The 6,318-nt window shown below is 31.4% G+C and overlaps 1 non-coding gene across 1 annotated transcript; it reads left to right on the top strand.

The window, feature by feature from the left end:
- The first annotated feature begins 6,240 nt into the window (after window positions 1-6,240).
- On the top strand, window positions 6,241-6,312 carry TRNAN-GUU (transfer RNA asparagine (anticodon GUU)). Its single transcript has one exon. It is a non-coding gene; the product is annotated as a tRNA-Asn (tRNA).
- Window positions 6,313-6,318: the final 6 nt, after the last annotated feature.

Genomic DNA, 6,318 nt, shown 5'->3' with positions numbered 1-6,318 from the left:
TAACTTCAAATAATAGGTAACTTAAAAGAATAATAGCTATTATCTTGGGAATCGTCGATATTGGGAAAGTCCATAAAATTTAGGAACATTAGAGTTTTCATTAAAATAGACTTCGTTTGGTAGTATCGTTTCCATTTTTTTTTTACAATAAACTCTTGCTTTGCCCAATAGAAACACAAACACTGCTTGAAAGAGTTGGAATTTCTTTTTTCTAACTTGCAATTGTAGAACTAATTTTTTCTAATTAATTTCTCGTTTACATTTTGAAAATTCTTTCAATACAATGAAAAAAATCCAAAAGGGTTTCTATTTAATGATGAAATTAAAATGGATAAATGGAAAAGGCTTTTTGGATTTTTTAAAAATTTCTAGAATGAAAGTCTTTATGCTCTTATTAATAAGATTTACTAACCTTATGATTTTGGAGAAGATAGGTGGAAGTTGTAAGTCCTATTGTAAGAATACTCCACTTTTCATAATTTTCATAATAGAATATGAGGATTCTATTATGAAAATTATGAAAAGTTCATTGATAGGAAAAGAATACTTAGCACACAGTATACCAAACAAAACTTTTTTTTCTTGTATATATAAGATAAGAGGGGTTTTTTGTTCTAAGAATATTGTACCGAGTAATTCGACACATAAAAGTACATTCAAAGAAGAATCAAAATTATTAAATAATTGGAATTCTTTTTTGATAAGTCAATTCATATTATTCCAAAATCTTATTATTTGTTTGTTGCCCAGAAAAACCCTTTGGTTTTGGATGCTCATTACCGCTCGAAAATGATCTTGATTTTACTAAAGAATAAGATTGTACTATGGAAAAATAAGTCTTTTTCTTCCAAATATTTTTACGAATACGCTTTTTTGACATTGAAGTACGTTTTTTTGGAACTGCCATTCAAAAAGGAAATTACTTTTTTCTAGTTGTATGTGAAAGACATCTATTGCTGCAAATCAATCCTTCTTTCTTCTTTTTATTAGTATTTATACTTAGATACTGAAAGATACTTAAATTTTGAATTATTTTTTACTTCATTTTGTCTAATGCGGATAAGACAACAAGAATTTTTTAACATTTTTTCTTTATATATTTTATACTTGTTTTTTAATAATATAGAATATATAGAAAGGTTTCTCATTTAAATCTATTTATATCTATTTATATATCAAGTATACTCCATATATAGATATATGGTATGGAAGCCTATCCCCCATATAAGATAAGACGGGGGATAAAAAGAAGGGAAAATGAAAATAGTTAATTAAGTTCAGAATGGTATTCCATAAAGGAAAGGAATTCCAATCAAAACAAAAAATACTGAGTCTCTTAAACAAGACATTCTAAAACTTAGGTAATTTATAGTCATTAGGATTTTAGTTCTATATGAAGTAAGGACTATTCGATAATTTCTTATAAACATAGGTTTTCATTGGAATTCACTCAATCAGTTAATTATGGAACAAGAGAGCTGTTTCATCTTTGTTTTAAAGAAATATAAAAATGAATTATGAATAGAAAGTAAAATGATTCCACTTTTTTTTTTTTATTTTTATAAATATCTTTATTTAGTTAATAAAATAACTAGGTAACGAAGTTATTTTATTAACTTTTTTAATTTAACCAACTAAACCCATTCTTAATTTTTAATTATTTCAATGAGATAAATTTTGGAAAAATTAAGAATTTCAGTATTTTTTCTTATTCTTTTTATTTATTCTTTCAGAAAGAGATAAGAATTGGTTTGGTGAATCGGAAACAATTTTATAGAAAAATTGAAGTAAAAATTGAAGTAAAAATTGCAATTTCTTTTCTTATGGAACATACATATCAATATGCATGGGTAATCCCTCTTCTCCCACTTCCAGTTATTATGTCAATGGGATTTGGCCTTATTCTTATTCCTACAGCAACAAAAAATCTTCGTCGCATATGGGCTTTTCCTAGTGTTTTACTCTTAAGTATAGCTATGGTATTCTCAGTTCAACTGTCTATTCAACAAATAAATGGAAGTTCGATCTATCAATATCTATGGTCTTGGACCGTCAATAATGATTTTTCTTTAGAATTTGGATACTTGATTGACCCACTTACTTCTATTATGTTAATGCTAATTACTACTGTAGGAATCCTGGTTCTTATTTATAGTGATGGTTATATGTCTCACGATGAAGGATATTTGAGATTTTTTGTTTATATAAGTTTTTTCAATACTTCCATGTTGGGATTGGTTACTAGCTCCAATTTGATACAAATTTATTTTTTTTGGGAACTCGTGGGAATGTGTTCTTATTTATTGATAGGCTTTTGGTTTACACGACCAATCGCAGCGAGTGCTTGTCAAAAAGCTTTTGTAACTAATCGTGTAGGGGATTTTGGTCTATTATTAGGAATTTTAGGTTTTTTTTGGATAACAGGTAGTTTAGAGTTTAGGGATTTGTTCAAAATAGCTAATAACTGGATTCCTAATAATGGAATTAACTCTTTACTTACTACTTTGTGTGCTTTTTTATTATTCCTTGGTGCAGTTGCGAAATCCGCACAATTCCCTCTTCACGTATGGTTACCCGATGCTATGGAAGGGCCCACTCCTATTTCGGCTCTTATACACGCAGCAACTATGGTTGCTGCGGGAATTTTTCTTCTAGCTCGACTTCTTCCTCTTTTCATATCTTTACCTTTGATAATGAGTTTTATTTCTTTAGTAGGTACAATAACACTATTCTTAGGAGCTACTTTAGCTCTTGCTCAGAGAGATATTAAAAGAAGCTTAGCCTATTCTACAATGTCTCAATTGGGTTATATGATGTTAGCTCTAGGTATAGGTTCTTATCAAGCTGCTTTATTCCATTTGATCACTCATGCTTATTCAAAAGCTTTATTGTTCTTGGGATCCGGATCCGTTATTCATTCAATGGAACCTCTTGTTGGATATTCACCAGATAAAAGTCAAAATATGGTTCTTATGGGCGGTTTAAGAAAATACATTCCAATCACAAGAACTACTTTTTTATGGGGTACACTTTCTCTTTGTGGTATTCCACCTCTTGCTTGTTTCTGGTCCAAAGATGAAATCCTTAGTAATAGTTGGTTGTATTCGCCCTTTTTTGGAATAATAGCCTCCTTTACTGCAGGATTAACTGCCTTTTATATGTTTCGGATATATTTACTTACATTTGATGGGTATTTGCGTGTTCATTTTCAAAATTACAGTAGCACTAAAGAGAGTTCCTTGTATTCAATATCCTTATGGGGAAAAAGGATACCCAAAGGAGTGAATAGGGATTTCGTTTTATCAACAACGAAGAGTGGAGTTTCTTTTTTTTCACAAAATATACCAAAAATTCAAGGTAATACAAGAAATAGGATAGGATCCTTTACTACGTCTTTTGGGGCTAAAAACACTTTTGCCTATCCGCATGAAACGGGAAATACTATGTTATTTCCTCTTCTTATATTACTACTTTTCACTTTGTTCATTGGATTCATAGGAATCTCTTTTGATAATGGAGGAATTGGTAATGGAATAGCAGAGTTAACCATATTATCAAAGTGGTTAACTCCCTCAATAAACTTTACCCAGGAAAGTTCTAATTCTTTTGTAAATTCATATGAATTTATTACTAATGCAATTTCTTCTGTAAGTCTAGCTATCTTTGGTTTATTCATAGCATATATCTTCTATGGATCCGCTTATTCTTTTTTTCAGAATTTGGATTTAATAAACTCTTTTTACAAAGGAAATCCTAAAAAAGAATTTTTAGATCAAGTAAAAAAAAATATATACAGTTGGTCATATAATCGTGGTTATATAGATATTTTCTATACTAGGGTCTTTACCCTCGGTATAAGAGGGTTAACCGAACTCACGGAGTTTTTTGATAAGGGTGTTATTGATGGAATTACCAATGGAGTGGGTCTTGCTAGTTTTTGTATAGGAGAGGAAATTAAATATGTAGGGGGAGGTCGAATCTCGTCTTATTTATTCTTTTTTTTATGTTATGTATCTGTGTTTTTATTCTTTTTTCTTTCTTAAGTTAAGGAATTTACAACTCCCTTTCTACAATCTCTCTATATCCTTGTTACATAAGGTAAGTATTGTATAATAGTTCGGTTTTCCGCGATTTTTTCCATTCCTCTGTGTAAATAGCCTAATATGGGTTCACAATCAATAACATCCTCACCATCGAGAGTAACGATCAGTCGAAGAACACCATGCATTGATGGGTGTTGAGGGCCCATATTGACTATCATGAGATCTTTTCTTGTAAGCGGTAGACTCATATCCTTTCTTCCTTAATTCATTATTCCATGAAAATGGATTATTCCATGAATTCCTCAAAGCGAGGCTCATCAAAATGAAAAATCTAAGACTACTATAAGACTACTAAAAAAATAATAAAACAAGAAAAAAATTTGAACGATTAAATTACTGCTCCCGAATATTCAACTGACCGATTAATTTCTTATAACGTACTCTATTTTTCTTTGCCAAATAAGCCAGCAAACGTCGACGTTTTCCCAAAAGTCTTCGTAGACCTCTTTCCGATGAAAAATCTTTTTTGTGTAATTCCAAATGTGAAGCAAGTCTCCGTATCTTATTGGTGAAACTGAATACTTGAAATTCAACAGAACCCCTGTTTTCTTCTTTTTCTTCTTTAACCATAAATCCAAAAATTTTTCTACCTCCTTTCTTTTTCATGTATTTTTCTGATCAGGAAAAATACAAAATTATGTCAGTTATTTTGAAGTTATTCTAATCTCGTACACACACAAATTTGCAATTATTCATCTACTACTGGAATTTGGATTTATTTTATCGATGCAAATTGGATTTGGATAGAAGGGTACATTCTTTCTAATATTTTAGATAGAAGAAACATTTCTTCTATCTAAAATATTAGAAAGAATTTTGCTGATTTATTTATTGCTATATGCAATTTATGGAATTGATACACCATTTAATTGATATCATTTAGCAAAATGAAACACAGCATATGCATCCATCTTTTGGCTCGAGAATTTCACGGGATAGAGATATGGTATAAGAAATAGACTATTAAGTAACTCTAAATGAATTGTGGATACATCTGTATCCTTAACATACTGAAACGATTGTCATTATTCGTATCAAACCAATAGCGATTCATACAAGCTAAATCTTCTAATCAATGGTGGGCCAATAATGCATTTTTTTGCATATGTATTAAGACGCTTGGCCTGATTTCGAAATTGTCCAGAGTTTTATATGTTGTTTTCATTGCAAAATGATGGGTCTCCTTCCATAACTTTCCAATTACGAGTACGAGAATTGAAAGACATGAAAATTCTCAATTCTCTACGGCGTCTAGTAGATAGAAACAAGAAAATCAGAAGAATCTTTCTCTCTATTCACTATCATTCCGCGTCTTCGACTTCTATTAGTTTCTTTTCTTCTTTAATGCAATAGCTATAGTTTGATATAAGAATCCATTTCTCAAAGTAATGGAAACCATTCTCTTATAGGAAATGGTTCGAAAATCGCTATTCCACCTTTTAGGTATCGTGAAAAGTGATACCTGTGAAGATCGTGCATTTCAGTCAAATTCAGATCCGTTTTTCGAGTCCATGATATAATATAACCAAATTGGATAGATCTTCCACCTGTTTAGCTAAGAAAGAATAGATACAGAGGTGGATAATAGATCGATATGAAGATCATGAGCTGCCCCATAATGAAATCGCCAGTAGTCGCGAATATCTCCTTCTTCCCTAATCCAAGATTGGAGAAAGAAGATCTAAGAGGGACCTATGGAGAATGTAGTCAGAAATCCATAATAGAGTCCGACCACAACGACCGAATTAATTATCCTCATCGAGAAACTTAGACTACTAAATAGAAAAGATTTGAAAATCATGGCATGGGTCTCCTTTTTTTCTTTCTTTAGAGTTTTCTATATGCACAATTTCTCGATGTTTCGATGAGAATTTCTTGACTTTCCATATATAGAAAGAGATAGACTATAAATGACATCTCTTATGTCAATAAGACCAAAGGGATGGATATTAAATGATAGGAAGTGCTAGGAAGTGAAATAGAATGAAATAGAGCCACTTTGGGCTTCCCTATGAAATGAGGCATGGAACGGAGCCACTACGAAGAAATTATGGGAGTTACGAAAGAAGCTTCGGACTCATATTGTTCATGGGTTGAGAGCGGGAGTTGAACTCTAGGAGGTCGAATCCCCCCTTGTTCCTCAGTAGCTCAGTGGTAGAGCGGTCGGCTGTTAACTGACTGGTCGTAGGTTCGAATCCTACTTGGGGAGATTTTA

The sequence above is a fragment of the Aegilops tauschii genome, unplaced genomic scaffold, assembly GCF_002575655.3.
Source record: "Aegilops tauschii subsp. strangulata cultivar AL8/78 unplaced genomic scaffold, Aet v6.0 ptg000999l_obj, whole genome shotgun sequence".
NCBI classification, from domain to species: Eukaryota; Viridiplantae; Streptophyta; class Magnoliopsida; order Poales; family Poaceae; genus Aegilops; species Aegilops tauschii.
Note: the sequence above shows the minus strand (reverse complement) of the source record. Positions and strands in the feature narration are given on the sequence as shown.